The sequence below is a fragment of the Ictidomys tridecemlineatus genome, chromosome 9, assembly GCF_052094955.1.
Source record: "Ictidomys tridecemlineatus isolate mIctTri1 chromosome 9, mIctTri1.hap1, whole genome shotgun sequence".
Lineage (NCBI taxonomy): Eukaryota > Metazoa > Chordata > Mammalia > Rodentia > Sciuridae > Ictidomys > Ictidomys tridecemlineatus.
In genome coordinates, this window is record NC_135485.1 from 146,030,554 (window position 1) to 146,052,631 (window position 22,078).

General features: G+C 54.3%; 1 long non-coding RNA gene across 1 annotated transcript; it reads left to right on the forward strand.

Moving 5' to 3' along the window:
- Nucleotides 1-8,743: 8,743 nt before the first annotated feature.
- LOC120892614 (uncharacterized) lies at nt 8,744-15,930 on the forward strand. The gene is made up of 4 exons (XR_013426183.1): nt 8,744-9,692; nt 10,873-10,985; nt 11,437-14,325; nt 14,647-15,930. It is a non-coding gene; the product is annotated as an uncharacterized LOC120892614 (long non-coding RNA).
- Nucleotides 15,931-22,078: the final 6,148 nt, after the last annotated feature.

Sequence of the window (22,078 nt, forward strand, 5' to 3'; positions counted from 1 at the left end):
ACCCGTCTTCTCAGGTGACCCTGGGTGATGGTGCAGGGACGATGCAGGCATGGGACCCGCGGCCCTGGGGACAGAACTTGGAGTCCTGGGCTCCAGCGTGTGGACCAGCCCTTCACCCTAGCCACCAGTGCGGGAAGCACAAAATCTAGCTGCTCCCCTAGAGACTGGGGGCATTGGGGTGGGGTGGGCATTGCTGGCAACTCCACCTCTCTCCAAATCTCCAGGAGCAGGAGAGGAAACGTGGAACCTGCTTCACTCCAAAAGAAATGGAGCAGACCGCTAGCAGGGACCACCGAGCTCTTCCCAGGGCCAGCTTGGTGGGCATGCAGAGTGCCCTGGCCGCTCCCGTACTCCTGTCAACATCTCAAAACCCTTCACTTTTAATTTTGCACCAAGTCCTGCAAATGATGTAACTCGTTCTCGTTACGGTGTGCTGGGTTTACTCAGAGACTGACTTTTTCCCACTTGCGAGGGTGGGATCATGAAGAGACTGAGAGGGTTGACTCTTTCCTGCCCAGCCTGAGTGCCCAGGAGCCATCTAAGCCTGGCCATGCCCCTGTGCTGCGGCCCCTGGCGACTCCCGGCTCTTGGGTCTCTGCACCTGCGCTTGGTCTTGGCCGCCCCCCGCCCCACAGCAGGCTTGCGGCACGTCGTCTGCCTTTCCTTCCGGGACCTTCTTATGACACCTCAGGGTTTACACTCAACCTCAAGCCTCAAGCTTCGTGCACACCCGTCTCAAAGCCCCCGTATGCCAGGGGGCTGCTCTCTGCTCCGTCCTCCAGCCTCTCCAGCCTCGGTCACTAGCCCACTCTTAACCTCAGGACCGTCCTCGCCACCTGGCCTCCCGGGCTTCGTACACAGGACTGGCCTGGCGCGTGCACTGGCTCACGGCTCTGGTTGCTGTGTTTTTACATGGCCCCTGAGTCATCTGGAAGACTGGGAGCTTCCCGAGAAGACAGCCACAGCTTATGGATCTCTGTATCCCTGACACTGTGGCCAGTCCAGAGAAGTCCAAAAACGCTCGTGGGGCTGCAGTGAACACCCTGCGGCCTCGCCTTTCCCTTGCCCTCAGCCTCGGACTCCAGGGAGGAAGTGGGCTGGGTGAGATACACCTGCTCTCCACCCTGGGAGCTCGGGTTTCCAAGAGTCCCCTCCACGGGCCCCTGTGCATCCCCTGGCATCCCGGCCCTGGCCACCACATCTCGGCATGGTGGGACTCCAGGTGCCCCTCTAGGCTCCTGTGTTAATGCAGAAGGTTCAGAGGCGCCGCCACCCAATCAGTCCACCCCCGTCTGAATGGTGGCTCTGTGGGCCGTGCCCGGGAAGGTTCCTCTTCCTTCCTTCCCCTTTCTCTGGCCGCCATGCCTTCCGCCATGCTACTCTGCCTCATCTTGGGCCAAGAGCGGTGGAGCTGCTCCCGTGGACTGAACCTCTGACACTGAGCCCAGCTCATCTCCGCCTCTGTGAGTTGCTCTCGTCACGGGCTTTGGTCACGGATGAAAAGCTGACTAGCACGTGTCCTCTGTCAGCACACTGAAGTGACACGTCCCACAGCCACGGGACGTCCAGGACCCTCAGGATGTGGCCCGGCTGTCTCCAGCCTCAGTCTTACTGCTGTGCACTCTGGCCAGGCTGCTCCCCACGGTGCTCAGCACTGGGCACCCTCTCCAGCCTCTCCACCCCGTCTTCCTGGCACCGGCACAGTGCCAGTCTTGGTGGGCAAAGTTTAGCTGAGAGCAAGCATCTCTGTTTAGAGTTTCACCACCTCTCAGCTCCGGTTTTCATGCATTTAGGGACCAAGTATTTTAAACAAAAAGAAAAAAGAAACTTGAGTCTTCCTTTTATGCCTTCTACACCCTTAATTCCTGCTCTCCTTCTTCCCACCCCCAACACACACACACACTCACACACACACTCACACACTCACACTCTCACACACTCACTCTCTCACACACAGTCACACACACTCACACACTCACACACACACACTCACACTCTCAAACACACTCTCTCACACACACAGTCACCCACACTCACACACACTCACACACACACTCACACTCTCACACACACTCTCTCACACACACACTCACACACTCACACTCTCACACACACTCTCTCACACACAGTCACACACACTCACACATTCACACTCTCACACACACTCTGTCACACACACACAATCACCCACACTCACACACATATACTCACACACACACACACTCTCACACACACTCTCTCACACACACAGTCACCCACACTCACACACACACTCACACACTCACACACTCACACTCTCACACTCTCTCACACACACAGTCACCCACACTCACACACACACTCACACACTCACACACTCACACTCTCTCACACACACAGTCACCCACACTCACACACACACTCACACACTCACACTCTCACACACACTTTCTCACACACACAGTCACCCACACTCACACACATATACTCACACACACTCACACTCACACACACACACACACACACACACACAGAAATCGACTTCGGTAAGTAGAAGCTCTGTGAGGATGGAATGACCTAGGACGGGGTGAGTCAGGGCCCAGAGACTCTTGGCTCCCCACTCTGCTCCGTGGCTGGTGGGCTCTTCTCCCATCTCTAGCTCAGCCGTGGGAGCAGGGGAGAGGTGGAGTCAATACTGGAACTTAGAGTAACCAACCTGGAACTCCGAAGACCTGCTGGGAAAGCTGTCCTGATGGTCCCATAGATTCAGCCCATTGTCCATGATGATCACTGGGAAGCAGCTTTCAGAGCTTCAGAGGTTGGAGAAAGGGAGTTTGGGGCGTGGCTAGCAAAGAAGACTGCACTGAACTGGTCGAGGCCACACTTCCCTCCCAGATTCCCATCAGTGCAGGGAACCAGATTTTAAGATACACAATGGTTTTCTGGCTGATCCAGTGGGAGAAGAGGAGTGAGTCTGAGAGTTGATTATGGGACTCGTCTATTCTGATGAGGTTGATAATGAGGCAGAAGATAATGACTGTCCACAGGAAGTCCCTGGCCATCTGAGGTGGTGTCCGTGTCACCTTGGCTAGACCAGGTACCCAGACAATATGTCAAGCAGCATTCTAGGTGTTACTGTAAAGAAGCACTGTTCAGATGAGATGAACAGTGAAGCCCCAGCAGACTTGGAGTGAGGAAGGCCACCTCGTGGGACGGGTGCCTCACCCATTAGTAAGCCTTTCGTACAGGAGTATCCATGTCCCCCAAAGCTGAGGGGCTTCTGCGGAAGCCCGCTTGATACAGCAGGGCAGGTTCCCTGGGTGTCCAGCCTGAGGGTCTGCCCACAGTTTTGAACTTGTCGGACATTTCCATTGTGAATGAGCCAATTCCTTAAACCACCCATTGTCTGTCTGTGTGTCTGTCTCTATCTACCTCCTTCCCGTCCCTCCTGTCCACCTATCCACCCTCCTTCCTGCCCTCCTACCCATCTCCCTTTGCTTCTGTCTCTGTGGAACCCTGACTCAAGTGCATCCTACATCAGCTTGGAAACTTCCCGGGAGAGTGATTTATAACCTCTCCACCCTGACCCCACCAGTCACCCTCAGAGGAAAACCATGCTAACACCTCGTCTCCCTGGAGAAGAACACCAGGCGTTGTCAGTAGACAAGAAAGGACAGATTAAGCCGAACTTGAACTCCACCTGAGAGACGTGGATTTTGAAGGGGAGTGTGTGATTTCTTAGTATGAGCTGATTTTAATGCCAGCCCCCCAGAGGAGGAGGGAAGGAGCGAGAAGGAGCAGTGGAGGAGAAATGAAATTATTAGAATGAACAATAGGTCTTTTAAAAAAATCTAAAACAGAAAACGGCATCCGTCCATGATGAATCAGTAGGTCAGCCAAGCCCTTTTCTAGTAAAATGATATTCAGTTGTAAGAAAAGCAACCACAAAGGGTTTTTTTTTCCCCTTTACTTACTCTCTCTCTCTCTCTCTGTTATGATTCGTACACAGAGTATTTCAAAGTCTTATTTAAACTTTCTAAAGTGAATCATTCTCATGGAATGATTTCTTGTAATAATAGTAAGTGCTTAATGTTTCTTAGCATTCAGTACTAAAGTTGCTCACTGCTATTATTAATAAATGCAGTTAAATATCACTATAAGGTAGACTTTCCGTGGGTTTGAGCATTTGAATGAGAGAAGGAAGGATACTGATGGCTGATACTCGTGGAAACATGTTAAGAGTGATAACATCAGGGTGCTGAAGAGCATGGTACGAAAGGCCCTGAACGGGGCGCCCAGAGGCCTGGTCCCAGTCAAGCCATAACCACCCAGGGCATCTTAGCAAATCCTGCTATCTCCAAAGCCGGGCACCATTTTCTCCATAATGTCCAACGTCGCTATAAGCCTGAGGGGGTCCCTTCTGGGGGTGTGCTTGAAGCACAGGCTGCACCTGCACTGTGTGGTTTAGGAGGGTGCACTCAAGGAGGTGTGTAGTGGGGTGTGGGGTGGAGCGGGAGACGGTCAGGAGGACCTTGCAGGGTGGCCCAGGAGCCGTGGCGAGGAAGAAGCAGGGACCTCTGGCTGACAGGGAGGCCCTCTGGGGAGGATGTGGAAAGGATGCCCCCCCCCCCCCCCCCGCAGTGTGCCGGAACTCAGGAGAGCTTACCCCCGCACCAAGGCCACGCTGTCTCTGATGGCGGCGGGGAGGCGGGGGTGGCCGACCTGCAGAACCGGAGGTTTTCTCAGGAACACTGCCTGGAAGGGACGGGTCTTGCTATCAAGAAACCCGGGGATCAACGTGTGTCTCTCTGAGTCCTGGCTCAGCGCTTGGCGCACGGCCAGCCTTCCCTGAACGACTGCTGTCTTGTGTTTGCTGTTGTCTTTATGGTTATTAAATGAGAGAAGGAGGTGAAGGAAATTGCAGCCCTGGACAAGGACTCCGTGGGTTTTTTCTGAATTACTCTAGAAAGGACTTTATGAGCAGAGCGTGGCCACAGGCCGGTGCAGCTCCGCAGGCTGGTCTGGATCGTCTGAACTGCGGCGGTGGGGCCGGGCAACCTGAGAGCAGAGGCGCGTCGAGCGCTGTGGTGTGGGGGGCTCGGTTCCGCTGGCTCCAGATCACCAGCCCAGGAGTGGGGCAGGCTGTGTGCACCGTGAGCCAGGCCGTCAAGCCTTGAAGCAGCCTGGCCGCACTCAGGCACGTGTGTCACCAGACATAGAGGAAAGGAAGCCAAGAGTCCCCCTAGAGACAGGCTGAGCTTAGTGTTCTTGTCACTTATCTAAGACTTGTAGCCATCTCTTAAGTCACTGTCCCTACCCTTGAGAAGGTAGAGGCGCAGAGATCCTAAATGGGGGTCCCCAGCAGGGCTGAGGCCAGACCATCAGAGTTCCGGATCTCTGGCCTCCCCCCCATGGTGTAACTGGGACTTGTCCCCAGAGTTCCCCTGTGGAAGCAGTATTATTCTGTGTGTCACACTGTGGTCAGGCTGTCGTCTTGGGAATGTGACTGGGGTTTTTGAAATGTTCTGCTTTGTGGCCTCATGCGCCCCGGTACCTGTGTGAAATGATGCAGGCTACCTGTTTTTCCCCCCTAGTACAGGGGATCGAACCCAGGGGTGCTTAACCACGGAGCCACATCCCCAGCCCTTTTTATTTTTTATTTTGAGACAGGGTCTTGCTAAGTTACTGAGAGTCTCGATGTTGCCTAGGCTGGCCTCCAACTTGCCATCCTCCTGCCTCAGCCTCCTGAGCTGCTAGGCCCACAGTGTGCCGTAGCACCTGGCACAGGCCACAAACCACGCATGCCACCAGTAGAAGCAAGAAAGGGACATCAAGTACACACTCATAGCACACAGGTGTCCAACGCCAAGAAGGCGAGTGTCCTGACTTACTGAATGGTGGCAGTCTTGTAAAGCGTTGGGAGCAGGGACCCCCCAGCACACACTGCTCCTGCTTGTCTAGACAGACTCACTCACTGTCACTCAAGCCAGTTGTGTCAAAACTTGATCTGATGTTACAATACCTACTATGGCAACTTCTGGTTCTGTGTGTTACCCAAATGTAACTTAGCAGAAAAACGTTTTTGCTACATTGGTAAGACTTACATCCTTTTAAAAACAGAATTGGACTTGGATCTCCCTGTGTTTTTCATTTGTTCAAACATTACAAGAATTCATTGGAAAGAAAGTGTTCTTTAGCATTCTGTCATTTCAAACATACTCATCACTGATTACGAACATTCTCCGTTTCTAAAATCAGGTGATGCCAAACTTTCCAAAATATCACACTTGAAATTCTGGTCGACTCTGGATATCTCCATGATGTCTACGTATAAAATAAAGAATAATCCTTGTCAAAAGTTTCAGTCATTTTTATTCAGGAAAGAAACCTCATCTATGGCGGTTCCCGGTGGGTGTCTTGACATGTTCAGAGTGACAGCCCCTGAGAGGAAGGCCGGGGTGAGTGTTCCAGCTGCCACCCTCCTTCCTGGGACAGTGAGAGTCTTAACATCTCACAAGTGAAAACAGCACTTTTCCTTATTGTGCAAAACCTGGATTTTGACATCAAGGTTCAGAGCAGCAGGGCTGCTGGAGAAGGTTCCGGAGACCCTCCTGCACTACCTCTCAGAGACTTCCCGCCACCTGTGCCACTTGGGTGGCACGAGTCACAGAGGTCACCTGAGCAACTTACCATAGTGTGGAATTCTGCAAGGTGGTGCCAAGGTCCTGGTACCTTGCCAGAGTTCCTTACTGGTGCATTATCTAGTCAATCCATTGCATCATTCAGAAGAATAAAGACCCAGCTTAGCACACAGGAAGCTTAACAGCAGCAAAAAGGAAATAGAAAATATCAAGACATATGCATGTGTGAGTCACATAAAATGTACATACCTAAAATGTACAATATGTGCTCTAGAAAACTCAATGACTTATTAAATATACACAATGATACCTACCTGATATATTTGAAATTATAAACCTTGTCAATTCAGATTTGGATTTTTTCTGATTTTTCAAAGTTATACATATGATGTAACCTTGAATTTGTGGTAGAATTATGTAATAGGAAATACAAAACATAGGTTTCCAGATTCACTCACAGCACACTCACACGCCCAAAGAAAATAGAGCTGCCTTGGGCCCCCCACTGATTCCCTCCTCCTGCAGCCCCGTCCTGCTGGGCACACCAAGGAGCACGCATGGCTTAAAGGGCACCTTCCTTTGGGTGGAATCCAGTCGGGTTCAAGGGATATGCTACATCGTCCAGAGGCAGTCCTGAGGTTTCCTGGGGTGAGTCAGTCCCTTGGCGAAGGCTCAGACCTTCAGAATCTCTCTCCTCTCCCCTAGGGGCTCCCGCGCTCTGTGGCCTCATGACGTGACGGGAGGCAGGGCAGCCCTGGCCACCCTCCGACTGGTGTCCTCTGAGATCTGCTGCCTTCTTCTGCCCTGGCCACCTTGCCTGGGCTGCGGCCTGGGGCTGGTGTGGCTGCCTGCTCTCAGCCTGTGTGACCTCACGGCTTCTCCCGGTGGCGTGCTCCATAAGGTAGGCTCGGCCTGGCCTCGGTGCCACTCCCCTCCTGCCCGGAGACTGTGCCCAGGGGACAGCCGACACCATCAGCCTCCTGTGCAGCCTGCCTCCTGCCTGCAGGAGCTTCTCAGTGCTCTGTGCAGCTTGGGGCCCGCGGCAGGCAGCTCAAGAGTGATGCGAGCTCGGTCTCCGGGCCCGACTGCCCAGGGGCCACCAGGCACCGTGAGCCTGTCCCTCCCTGTGGTACAGGGGAGTGGGGTGCAGTCCTTTCTGGAATTTGGGCTGGACTTGAAGCTCTCCTCCTCTGCTCCCTTCCTCCACCCACACCCGCTCCCGACATCCTCCTGGATTCCCGCAGGTTTCCAATCACCCTCCCCTGCACCAACCCCAGAGCAGCTCACAGGGCAGGTCTCCCCATGAACAGGACAAGGTGCTCACAAAACTGTCTCAACTTTCAAAAGAAGCAGATTTCATTGCCTCCACCAAGAAAGTACTACTTTGATTTTGGTTTTTAGAAGCAGAGCAGTCAACTTTTAATTGGCTTTCCTGCACAAACGAGTCCCAGCCACCTCACCCCAGTGCTGAGAAGCACAGGAACAGGTTTTCAAAAGATGTAGCCCTGTGGCTGGTGTGAATGGGTCAGACCAGGGGTCTCCTGGGCCAGCAGAGGCGTGACGGTTATTCTGAAAGTTAGGAAGCCCTACACCAGGGCCTTTCTGTTATGTCATGTACTCCATCCAGCACTTACGTGGCTGCACTGGGAGGAAATTCTGAAAATTCGACTTCTGTTTTTTTTTTACCTTATTTTATAGGATTATTTCCCTCTTTCATTTCCTGTTTTGGGTACCCTAAAATAGCCTGTGACCTAGATTAAGCACCACCCACTCTATTTTGCCATAGATTTCTTGTAATTAAGAAAACTTCAGAAAATTCAATATTACTACGCTGCATTTGGGAGATGATCTCAGACGGATGCTGAAATGAGATTGTAATTTTTTTCTTTTGACCTCAATATGAGACTTAACAGTCAGACTCTGTACATGATTTTCTTATTCAAAATCCTCCTGTCTAAACAAAACAAATCTGTCAGTTGATTATCCATACAACCTTTAAACTCAGGAACTTTTTAAAGAGTTTCACAAACTCCCTGAAATGATATATAATTTTATACATATATGTTTTTACAGGAGAAAAATCCATAGATTTCATTAACTTTGGTTTCCAAACATATTTGTTTACTTGTACATTCCATGCCTAATAATAAAGTAACCAGTCAATTATTTGAGAACATTAAAAAGATTTCTACTTTGCAATGAAATAGGGTAAAAAGGGATCTGATTGTGGGTTAATTTTTAACCTGCTGAAGGTGTGAAGCAGTAACTAATAAGCACCTCTCACTTCGGACGTGAAGGCAGATGGAACCCGCCCCCCCCAACCCCCGCCGCTCCCTTCCTGGCACAGCCCCTTGGATCTGCCTGGCACTGTGCTCAGCCAAGCCCAGCTCGGCCACTCCCCCGAGCTCTGCAGGTCAAGCCTTCCTGTCTTTGCACACGCTGCTTTCTCTTCAGAACCCTGATGTCACCTCCTCCACCTGCAGGCCCTTCCTCTTCCTTGGCGGTGGTCCCTGCCAGGCACGCTGTCCTGCAGTTATTTCCTTCCAGTTCCTCGTCCCTGTTAACAGTGAATACCTTTCTACTCATCAGTATGCCCAGGACTGAGCACAGAGCCCCCAGGTGATGGTGAACTAGGAACTCAAACAAGAGGGTTCCAGAGAGTGGCTAAGAGACAAAGAGGCCTGGATTCACCATTATCGCCACAGAACTACCTGGACTGATAACCCAGCTCCACAGAGATCCCTACCATGCACTGAGAGGAGGGGTGGGCTGGCAGCTCCGCCTGGGCCTGGCGCCCCTCCATGGGAGTTCTGGGGCACACCAGCGTCCTGAGCCACCCCTGTCTTAGCCTATGCCACAAGGGCACCTCCTTTAAGAAACAGGCTGGTGAAGACCAGGACCTGGGCGGCTTGGCCAAGTGGGGGCTCCAGTGGTCCCCAACAGGCCAGGGCTGCAGTCTCCACGCAGAGCCTGTGTGCAGAGCACGTCACAGCCTCTGTCATCACGTTTGATCTCGGTTGGCCAGAGTTGTCACAGACATGAAGAGAACCACATCAACTTACGTAGCTCAAGGTAAGGCCTGTGGACAAGCCCAGCCTGGAGAGCGGCCTTGGGAAGGCCAAGGCGACGGGGAGACCTCAGGTGAGCAAGAGCTGGTGCTGTGCTGAGGGCAAGGAAGGTGTGGGACCGGACACAGGAAAGGCAAACGTGTCCTTCTCTGCTGTGGCCCCCGACCCCATTTCTGCTCTCCCAAGGCAGCCACCACGCAGAGTTCCTGTGTGCTCTTCCAGAAGTGTCTGCACACACACACACACACACACACACACACACACACACGCACAGGTCATACTAAAATACCACACACACGTCTACACAACTAGAAGCATGCATTATATAAACACACATGTAGACATGAATTATAAGACAGTACCTATGAAATCCGTGACAGCCTACCTATGTGTGTGTATACACATGCCACATCCTGTATAAACTTAGTCCGCGTGTGCTGCGTGTATGGGGATGGATACACGAGGCAGCTGTCCTTTGTCATCCAAGAAGGAATGGTGGTGGGGCTGCCTGAAGGTGCAAAGTCGGCCGATGCTCAAGTCCCTTATATAAAATGGTGCCGTATTTACATCCCATATACTCCAGAGGGTCTCTAGGTCACTCTAATGCCTGATGCTTGTAAAAGGCTGTCACATCATACTGTGTAAGGAACGATATCAGAGGAAGATGTCTGTACATGTTCAGCCAGATGCAGATTTCTTTCCAAACATTTTTGGTCCCTGGTTTTAGTTCACAGTCACAGTGCCTACAGATACGGCGGGCCAACTGTGGGTAAGACCAACCATGCACCAAGCCCTGTGCTTAACCAGGCCTTAGGGGAGGGGTTGGTGCTGAGGCTGGTGACTGAAGGGAACAGCTGGTTCTGCAGTGAATTTCAGGGCTCAGGAGCCAGGGTTTTGCTGGTGAAGAAGAGGGCTGGCTGCTTTCATGGGCAGGACCCCTGGTGGCTTGGTCCTTGCTGCCAGCTTGGTGGTGGCTCTCCCTGTGCAGCCACTCTCAGGAGCTGCTCTGCGATGGCAGCAAGGCTGGTGACTCTGGCCTCAACGCTGACCAGCTGGAGCCTGTTGCGCAGGGTGCCGCAGGGAGCCTGTCTCCCTGCCTGGGACTGGAGGCCCCAGAGTTGGTGGCACATGCTGTGCAGACCTGAAGCTTGTGACCAGCACCTAACCCACTGTCTCCCCTGCAGAGTCCGCAGCACCCACGTGGCAGATGGCCCAGTGGCTGCCCCTCTCCCTCGACACGGTGCCATGTGGAAGTGCACCTTGCTCTTCAGTATCTGTTTCCTCTTCGACGCTCAAGGTACTTTTGAACTGTGCAGGGGAAGCCTGCCATTTGGTGCTTTTTATGTGCAGCACCTGGGGTCCCTGGGGTCCCTGGGGTGAACTATCTGATGCTCCCCACATCCTCGCCTTTTCTCCATTACCACATAAAACTCTTCTTCCTTGAAATGGGCGTCACATTCAGGTAACTAACATATTTGGAAGACTCTTTTTTTTTTTTTTTTAATGGAGCATTTAGACTTTTGACGGTGCTCTGAGTGTCGTTTCTGTCCCACCTCTGAGCCAGGGTTGGGCTGTGTGGGCGGGGGGCTCTGCAGACACCCCGTACTCTCCAGATGGGCTGGGTGGCTGGGTGCAAAAAGAGATTAAAAAGGGGGAGAAGGACCTGGGGAAGGCAGGGCATGGGGACATTCAGCTCTCAAGTGCCCGCGCATGCATCTGTTTTTTGTCATTGTTTTTTTGTGGTGCAGCCAGGGTTACGCTGGGCCTCACCCTCTGCCTGGGACAGCGTTCTTTAATGAGTTCGTTGCTGGAGGTGAACCCAGGAAGTCGGGACTGGAACCTCTCAGCAGGAGAGCCTGGGTTCCGAGTTGGAGATGCCAGAGTCTCGGCAGGACTGAACTCTTCCAGGCCTTGGCCCTCAGCTGTGCCTGGGGAAGGGGAGCTGAGCAGACGCACTGGCTGCCCCTGACCCCTGAAGTCCCAGGGGAAAGGAGCTATGCCTGTCCTATGTGTCTCCAGAGAGCACAAGGTACAGGACTTGGGCCCCACCGCAGGAGGGACTTCCTGACATGAAGTAGAGCAGGCCACTCGGCAAGTGAGGCGCCCAGCGTCCTGAATGGAGGCAGGTGCTGGGTAGTCTCCAGGTCCTTGACATCTCAGGAGCACGGTGCTGGACCAGTGCGTCCCCACCAGGGTGGCTCTGTCCTGTGGAGCTCTCTGCGGGGAAGGCGTGGCCTGTCTGGGAGCCAGCCAGGGAGGCCGACGCTCCTGAGTGAAGAGCTGACTTTGAAGGTGACTAACTGATTAATTTCTATTTAAATAGCCACACGTGGCTCCGTCTGGTCTGAAATCGCCATCTTGGCAGCTTGCATCGCCTCTCACTGGTTATCCCGTACTGTGACCTGATGCTGGATGTGGAATCGCAGGGTGTTCTCCTGGGTCAGAGGAAGCCACCTCCTGAGAGAAGCAGAAGTCATGTAACAGTACTGACGGGGAATGAGGGGTGGGGGACATGAGTATGTCCAGCTGGAAAAGGCAACGCCAGAGAATCCTGCCCGGCTTTTCCAGGGGCTCAGGGGACCCCTGCCCTGGCCGGCCCTGTCGGGGCTGGGTGCTACCAGAGGGTGGTGCTCCCCTGAGCCCCTTCTGGGCCGGCCGCTTTGGCCTGTATGGTTTTAAGAGTGGTTGAGATGCAGACTGAGGTGATAAGCAACCTCAAGCTTCATGTCATTTAACCAGAAAGAGGAAGTTGTCAGGAAGAGGCCTCAGGGATTATATAATCCCGTCCCCCCATTTTACGGAGAAGAAAGCTGACGGTGTGCAGCCCAGAAAAATCTCGACTTGCCGAGGTCATGAGGTGTTTCAGAGTTAATTTTGCTATTGTGTAAATCAACATGTAGTAAGCATCGAACAGTTACCCATCTAAAATGTGCCCCTTTCTTGAAACAAAGGCAGAAGTCGTGCCCCCCAGGGGCTCGGGAGCTGGAGAGGCCAGGGCGTCCCCAGTAGCCCTGCGGAGGACTGGAAGGGCTCAGGGGTTTGGGGCTCTTTGGTGCAAGCTTGATCCGAGGGGGGTTGGCTTCTGTCTGTGCTCGGCCGGATCCGTCCGTAGAACAACCTAAGACACTCGCTGTCCCCACTGCCCACATTTGCTCCCACAGAGCCCGGCCGTAGCAGTCCCCAGAGTCTGCCCAGGGCCGGGTAGCACTCTGCAAGCCTCCTCAGCAGCAAGACCTAAACAGGTCCTGTTCTGTTTGCCTTCTTGAAAACCATACTTCACCCACGTGAAACCAGCTAGCAGCCTTCAAACCAGGAAGGCCTCCAGGTACTTTCTGAGGCTGCTCTGACTCACGTCTTACCTACATTATTTACCCCAATTTAAAAAGTGAATAAAATAAAGCCAAGACATGAGGACTCTCTGTTCAACGTGAACTATCTGATGCTCCCCACATCCTCGCCTTTTCTCCATTACCACATAAAACCTTCTTCCTTGAAATGGGCGTCACATTCAGGTAACTAACATATTTGGAAGACTCTTTTTTTTTTTTAATGGAGCATTTAGACTTTTGAAGTTAGTTAGTCAAGCGCCAGGACCTAATCAAATTCCTTATAATGACACCTAGAGTTTTGTGACATAACTTGCCCACCCAAACCCAGAGCTGGTTTCCCACTGGGTCCCCACGCAGGGGGACTACACGTGACTTCCTGAGCCCTCCTGGCTCTCCTCGGCCTCTGCCTGTGCAGGGACGCCCTGGCTTCCCCCTGCCCACCCGACACGGTCCCCATCTGCGCCTGGCTTTCCTCTTCACCTGGCTGGCCTGTCCCTCGGGGCTGCCTTCCTCCCTCCTCGCCCCTTTCCCGCCCTCGGGCCCCTCCTCCTGGCTCTCAGCCCCCCTCTTCTGGAGTCTCCTCCACCTGAGCCCACCCAGGATGGTCCCACCTCTGAGCCAGAGCTGGGGGTTGGGCTGTGTGGGCGCGGGGCTCTGCAGACACCCGGTACTCTCCAGATGGGCTGGGAGATGTGTTCAGGTCACACAGGATGGACGCCGTGTCTTCAGGGCCAGGCTAAGTCACCACACTACCTGGCCTTTTAGTTCCATATGTAGCAGACTGACACCTAAGAAAGAAATGGAACTTCAAGACACATAAATAGAAGCACACCGCTGCCTTAGAATGCTACTTCTATTTTTACTTCTAAAAATTGTCTCTTAACATTTTGATCACTTACTGTGAAGAGGTAGTGAACTAATTGTGTTACAACCTTTCTTTAACCAGCATGCAGAGCCTGCGCCTGCGCCAGGGTGCCCAGCCCTCCCTGCAGCCCGAGGCAGCCTGACACCTCGTTCTGCCAATGCGGAGGGTGTAGGGGTCGTGCAAGCGGCTTCCATGCCTGCCCTCGACAGCCTCCTTTGCTGGTCTGTACGTCTCCTCCTCCTGCTCTGCTGGCTCCAGGCCACCTGGAGTGTTCAAGCAGAAGATGGTGGAGTCGCCAGGCAGGTGACATCTGTCTCAAGCCACCACTTGGAGGAGAGGTGCTTGGTGATTAGGGGACACACTTTGAACTGTGAGTGAGCAAGACATAGCTACCACCACGAGGCCCCTGAGATGCCTGCTGGCAGTGACGCATGCATCAATTGGTGAGTTGCATAACATTCCTGTGAAGTGTCATCTCCATTTTACAGATGGAAGACCAAGAATGAAAGTGATCACATTTCTTGCAAGAGGCAGAGCTAAGATTTGAACCTGGGCCTGTCTGTTTCCATGTGCCTTACCTTCCCCCCTCCCCCTCTCCCTCCCTTCCTCCCTCCCTCCCTCCCTTCCTTCCTCCTCCCCTTCCTTCCTCCTCCCTCCCTCCTCCTCTTCCTTCCTCCCTCTCTTCCTTCCCTCCCTCCCTCCCTGTTGTCCATCTCTCTGCCTTTCTTCTTTCCTCTTCCTTCCATCTGCTCTCCTTCCTGCAGAGAACTTCACCTAAGGGCTGGATGGAAATGGACCATGGGGTCAATGCTGCAGAAGCACATCAACCAACAGATGGCAGTGACAGCCCCTTGTTGGCTGTCACTCAATCTAAGAACAAAGGGGCTTAAGGACACCTTAAAATGACCGGCCTGCTCACTGCATGGAGGAGTTTTCTGGGTGCCATGCTGCCTCGTCTCTGTTAAGGGATGATCTCACCTCCTTGAGCATTACTATGCCGACGCACTCCAACCTCTGGGACTTCTAGTTTGATTCTCGGAAAATGAGGAAATCGGCTTAGAACCCTTTGATCACCAGTTTTCCCTTCAAGCTCCGACATTCCGGTGTGCAGGTGGCGCACACTGTAAGGAGCTGGTCGGCCTTCCCCGGGCGTCCTCTTCCCTAGGGGGCAGCGTGGCGCTCGGGCAGCGTGAGCTACAGGCCAGTGCTCTGAGGCCAACTTTAAGGGCTCCTAATTTGTTTTAGTTAGCCTCTCCATATTTTTAGATTTCCCACCATTGAATACACATATAATTAAAATAATGTGGAGAAATCAAGCGACGTGGATGCTGGGTTGTAAGGAGTGACAGAGTGGCAGGGTAGGAGGGTCCCATTCACAGTGTGGTGCCAGGTGAGCACCCTGCCTCCCGAGGTCAGATTCCCCACTCTCAAAAGGAGCAAGGTGGTTTGTATCTCGGGCTCACGGCTCTGGGGGTGAGGCCCACCCATGCGCTGGCCTGAAGAGCTTGGTGCTGGGGGCCATCGAGTGCAGTTACCCCCTCTCACTTTCCTGGTGTGCATGCAGACCCCACCCCTTCCCCAGGACACAAGGCTCTCTCCTGCTTGGTCCCCGCAGCAGGGCTGGCAGGCGCAGGAGCCTTGGCCTCTGAGTCAGGAGCTCCAGCTCCTCTCGCTCTTCAGGCCCTCACCCAGCAGGCCCTGCAGGGACCAGGAGGCACCAAGGAGGGAAGCCATCTGGAAACCACTCCACGCCGTCCTGCATGGGTGACACGAGACCGCTTGGACGCAGACATGCTCATAGCACATCCCGTTCCAAACACAGGTCCTCGCGGGAGCCACATCCCCAGGGCTGCTGAGGGGCCGCACCCTGCACTGTGCAGACTGAGCCGAATCCCACTCCCCATGGCATTCCAGTGGCTGGCAAAGCTCTAGCCTCTGCCGAAGCCCCGGAAATCTGCAGGAAGAGGAGTTTCAGAAGCAGGCGCTCCGAACACTTCCTTCCTTAGTGTGGGATATTCAAAAACGATTAAAGCTCACTGTGCACATCTTCCTTTTATTAAGCACTGAGTATGTGCAAGACGTCATGCTAAACATAGCACATACATCATTTGCCCAGTTTGCACACCCTGGAAGGCAGCACCCTTGGTGATCACAATAGCTATTATCCCTGTCAGTGATAAACATCATGACAATTATTATTAAGTCAATAATTACTATTAATGTGCAAGATCGAATAACTTGTCCGCAGTCTTAGAGTTTGCAAGTGGTATTCAAACTCAGCGTTTATCGGCCTGACCATCTCTGGGCTTAACCCCTGCCTCCCACCTTCGCCCTGATCATACCCATCGGAGGCCCAGTTCAGGGCTCTAGAGATCTATGCATGCACAACACTGACTCTACCTTCACAGCTTTCAGTCTTGTGTGGGAAATCAGTGGACAGAAATGTGTGTAACTAACTGTACTCACAGAACGAGCTCTTAAAGGAGGGTGGGAGGCCTGGTGATAAAGAAACCTGGAGTGGACCGAGGTAGAAGACCGTGGAAAGTCCCTGACCTCACCTTGACATGATGAAGGGGTGGGGTTGTAGCTGAACACCAGAGATGGTGAGAATGGGAAAAGGTGTAGAGAAAGAACAGTTATTATTCAGGAACAACTTGGTTTTGGGAAGGAAGATGGGGAGACCAGTTCCCTATGATGACCTCTGCATGCCCAGTGAGCCTCAGCTCCTGGCATTGATGCCTGGCGCTGGCCAGTGGCCCTCTGCAGCTCTGCCTGCTGAGGCAGGGATCTCTCTGTGGGAAGTCACGCTGTGAGCCACCAGGATCCTGCAGGAGACCACGTGGCAGGCACCTGTGAGAAGTAATATGTGCTTAATGGAGTTTCTAGCCACTAGGCTTTGGGTGATTTAAGCAACAATCCATAGCTAGCAGAGGAGCCATCAGATTACTTCATGATTTTAAGCGTGGTTGATGCTGGAGCTGATTTCATTTTCCTTCTTTCAAAGCACAACCCATTTAGGCTACTTTGTGACCCACCAATAAGGTCTTTCAGGAAACAGCCATCTGGCAATCGAAAACTAGACAGAAACTCTTTAAACCTTTAAGACGGTCTGTCCTAAACGTGTCATGTGATGGGGCGGGGGCCAGTCTTCAAAATACTTAGCTAAATTTCTTTAAAACCTCCTTTCCCTGTCGTATCAGTGTTGCCTTGATCAGCCTTAAACCTGTCTCTAGCCTGTCTCTAACACCACCGCTTACTCTCAAGCCAGGAGGCTTCTGTGGCTGCCTCCTCTGGACGAGTCTCATCATGCAGCTCTCTGTTTGTCTCTGCCTTCCGGGCCTTCTCCTCTTCCCATTGCTGGTGTCCTGCACAACAAAGGGGGCTCAGGAGCCGTCCTGGGGGCAAAGACCCCTGTGGGGTGGTCAGGAGGAGGATTGAAGGGAGTGTCCCTGACAAATAGGACAAATGAGCAAACAAAAGTGCCCTGTGATTTTTTTTCATGTGTATATTCACTAAGAGACCAGCCCCAGGTGGCAGCCTGCTTTGAGACAGTCTGCTTGATGTCTGTGACACTGGGGACAGCATAGCTGTGTCTCAGTGTCTTCATATGCAAAGTGGCACCATCTGCCTCTGGTTCCTGGGGAGGTAGAGTGGGGTCACTCAGAGCAACTCTGGGTGCCTGTCCTGTGGGGTGAACTGTGCATGCATCTGAGCTGCGGGAGGGTGCACGTCCTTCCATGCTACCCACGGGGGCAGCTGAGTTAGCTGCTAGCATTTGCTGCTCTTATTTGGGAGATGGCCTCTCTCATTGTCCTGGCAATAAGTGGCTGTGGTTTTGATGTCACCTTGAATACCATCTGTCCCTCCAGCACAAAAGCTGGAAGCACTTAATTCTGGTTTATATGGTGACATATGAGAGAGAACTTCCTGACTAGCATGGCAGTTGCTGACTCTCACTACCTGGTGAGACTTAATGCAACTGCATAACCATTTTTTGAGTCCATAATAGTGCCAGGATAGTTCTAGGTACGTTGGTTGCACCCGTGCATAGAAAGCCCAGCTATCCTCCACTCACTGGTACTGTGTGTGCACACATTAGGCCCCAAGAGTGTGTACGAGCCAGAGAGGAGAGAGGAGGCAGGTAATGACAGCTAGCATGTCCTATGCCAGGAGTTATTGGGTCTTATCCTCACCAGAGTGCTTCAATTCATACCTTCATTTTATAAAAAAGAAAAGTTCAGTTGATGGCCACTAAGCGACTTGTCACAGTTAAAATATGAACAAGCAGCCAAGGTTTCCTCTCACCCGGCTGTTTGCCCCCAGGATGGAGTCCTTTAGGTCGTCCCAGGAAACGCACAGCGAGCAGGGCTGCCCCACCTTCTGGGTCCACACCACCAGCTGCATGGCTTGTCTCGGGTCTGTTCTGCGGGGTCCCCGTGTGGCTCTGCTAGAGGGTGCCGCACTCTGGTGCCTCCGTGAACTGGGCAGGGGGTGAGCCGGCTGGTGAAGGGCAGGGAGCTGGGCGAGCGGGACGGGTGTGGCAGGCTGGAGGGGCAGCCTGGGTAAGGGCCTGAGGGCAGATCCAGGGACATGGAGGGGCTGTCATCTCCCCTCACTTTATCGCTGAGTCAACGTGCTCTAACATTCTTAAGATGCTGTTTGGATCAAACATCCCACTGGCCAGAGGCAGGAAGGTGGCTGGCCTGCAGAGTCCCCTCTGGAGAGGACAGTTCTGACGTCCTTGGGTCTCTGCTTGTTGTCTGGGCTCTCCCCAGATTTTGCCAAAATACCCTGAGGAGGGAGAGGGCAGGGTAGGCCGAGGGGGCGAGGCTGGTGTGGGGGTCCATGGCAGGAGAGAGAGGTCGGTCGGTGGAAGTCTGAGGGGAGGGAGAGGAGGGAGAGGTCGTGGGCAGCTGCAGCCCGCCCGCCCCTGGAAGCCTGTTTCTTCACTCGGGACTGAGCAGGTGTCCTGAGGTCAGGTGGGCGGGCGGCAGGACTGTGCAGACAAACCCAGGAATCTTTCCTGGTTGCTGCTTTTATCAGTCTTTCCTTCCTCGCAAGTTGTAAATTGTTCCCTGCTGTCTCTGTGCTGTTTAGAAATGCCTTGGGCTTGCTTGGGGCATCTCAGAAACCCAACAAAAAGGGAAATGGGTGGAAAACTCAAACCCAAGGCTGCCACGGAGGTCCAAGGTCCCGAGACCCTCCTGCCTTCCTCGCCAGGACGGAGCCTGGACCTGGTGGGCGAGCCAGGACCACCCATGCACATGGCGAGCATCCCGCCAATCAAGCAAGCACGTTCACCAGCTAAGTGCAGTGGGTCCGCCCTGCTGTGGTGTGGGGAGCGAGAGAGTGGGCCTGGAGGCGTGCAGGCCTGGGGTGGGGCTCTGCCCCAGGCCCCTGTTCTAAGCCCAGCTGGTTCCTCCAGGAGGCCAGAGGAGGCTGAGCATGTTCTGAAACTTCTTTTTTCCACTTTGTGAGAAAAAATTACACAATCTGAGGTCATGCTCGCAGGGTGGATATGCAGTTTTCACATCATGAAAACGCAGGTGCTAAGTGAGCCTGGGTGTGCAACACTCCTACGCAGAAACCAGCCGCGGCAGACCCAGCGGCGGACCAGCCAGGGCGGCTCGCACTCCCAGGGTGGGAAGGAGGCCCAGGGGAGGGTGGAGGCTCCCAGTGTCTAGGCCGGGGAGCTGCTTCCCGGAGCCTGGGAACCTGGACAGGTTGGAGAAGACGCAGCCATGTTCTGACCTTGGTGTCTGCTTCCAGGTTTCATAGCGCCCCCCCCCCCCAAGCGAGAAAGATCTAGACCAACTAAGGTCAAGGCTTCTCATTGAGGGCCAAGGGGCCCGACCTGACCCGCCGGGGTCAGAACTCCCTGCAGGGACAGGAGAGAGGTGCAGACCGTTGTCCCCAGCAATGGAAGCCCACAGAGGCGACTGTGAAGGCTTCCCTAGGACAGCGGCTCTCAGCTTGCCCGTGCATGAGGGCCACCAGAGACAGAAAGAATGGGAAGAAGTGCCTGGACCCCCCAGAAAAGGCATGACCCGGGGCCGGCTGCAGGTCTGAGAAACGCACCCCCGTGCCGGGAGGGCTGAGAGGCAGTGTCCCCATGGACGCTTGGAAGGAAAAGCCAAACCAAACCCATCCCAGGAAGTGCCATTTCCCTAAACCTCCCCGTGGGAGGGAGTCCTGTACAGGGTATAGGGGACCAAGAGGAGAGGAGAGGCGAACAGCTTGTCCCCCACTGCAAATTCCAGGCAATTCCTGGTCTCCTTGCTATAAGAATAAAGCACCAGCTTTGAGCTCACGCACAGGACCTCTGCAAGTCCCCACCCTCCTTCCTGGAGTGTCTCCTCTGGCTTATCATAGCTGTCTCTCTCGGGCGCTGCTCCTGACAGCTCTTGGTGACTGCAGTGCTGGTGTCGTCCCTCTGACCCTGAGCTTGTCGGTTCCCTGGCTCCTGGGTTTCAGAGACGTCCCCATGTCACTGCCACCGCCTCTATGGCCACGTCCTCCTCAACCTAGCTCTCCACGTCGTCTTAGAGCTGTGACCTCCACGCCAAGCCCAGCACTGCCCACGGCCCCGTCTTTGCAGCTGCTCTCTCCAGTGGCTCCTCCAGGCTCACTGTGTGGCTCACCTCTTCTTTCTTAACTCGCTGGCCAGACCTCACAGCGGCTCTGAATTCACAGGCACACGGCTGAGCTTGGCTGGAGAAAATCCGTGCAACCCAGCCAACTGCCCCCATCTAAATACGCAACCGTCACCCTGGAAAGGGCTGGCGGGTGCCTAGAGGTCATGCTGCAAACCCCCGTGTCTCTCCCGCATGCCCAGGGTCTGTCCATGTCCCTTCCCTCCGTGACTTCCTTCCCCGTCCTCAGCAGCTGATGACCTTGCTTCCATTTTCTCTGAGAGAACAGCAGCCCGGGCAGAAGGCCCTGTGCTCCCCCACGGGGACCCCTGGTGCTGTGCGGGACGCTTCTGTGGGCCCCCTGGAGGCTCCGCTCCTGCCCAGGTCACTTAGCTGCTCAGAGGCACCCCTGCAGATCCCGCTCCAGCTCTCCGGGCAGCCCAGCCCTCTGCTCGGGCTCATTTCCACTGGGGTAGAAACAGGACCGTATTTTCCCATCTTAAAACAGCTTTGCTGGCTCGACCCTCTCTTGGCTTACTTCTCTCCCCCACTCACTGGGAAACACGGCTTCCTGTGGCCTCTTTCCCTCCCCTTCCCCCTCTCTTGAGCCCCCTGTACCTGAGTTCTCCTCCCAGGTCATGAGAACCACCCTTTGCAAGGCAGCTGTGGCAGGAGCCCTCCGGGACCCCTCCTGGAAGCCGCCTGGTTCCTGCACCAGCCCTCTCTTGCCTGGCCGGCCGCCCCACCTGGCCACCAGCGTTTCTTCTCCCTTTCCTTAGCTCCTGGCCCCCTCACCCCACACCTGAACTCTGAGGCGTCTGAACTCGGAGGCTTCATCTTCACGACCCCTTCGCAGAGGCTGTGTGACTCCCTGGTGACCCCACCAGCTCCGAAACCTCAAAGGCCAGACCGGCTGTCGCTGCCAACTTGCCTACTGCCCACACCTCTCCAGCTCCCGGCTTGCACACCTGGCGGCTGCCTCAGTGCCCGGCTGGCTGTCCCCTCACCTGCTGTCCTTCCCACAGGTGTGCACAGGCCGCCTCCCGGTTTCCCTCCAGACCTGTCTGCGCACTGTGTGGACGGCCCCTTTCGGCCCACCTTCCCCGTCCTCTCTGCTGCTTGTGTCCTCAGCACTTGTCACTTGCCAGCAGCCCTCGGTCCTCTGTCCCCACCCACAAGAACATGAGCTCCCTGAGGATCTCTATTTCCTGGTACCAGACGGGTGCTCAATGGATATTCGTGAGTGAATGAGCCACCTGGACTCTGCTCGGAAGACCAGGGGGAGAAGCGCAGACCACATCGGCTCCCAGGTAGGAGCCCCCGCCTGAGCAGGCACCCGAGGGAGGCCCTGTGGGGGTTGAACCAGGAAAGCTCGGCCTGCTCGTCAGGAGCCCCGGCACCCTGCTGGGCTGTGCCTGTGCCACGCTGGAGCACCGTGCTGGACACTGTCCTCTGGGGCCTGTTCCTTCCTGCCCTCCAGGAAGGGCCTCTGGTCACACGCTCACACTCAGACAGACCACCTCCGGTTTAATTCTTCTGCCAAGCACGGAGCACCACCAACATG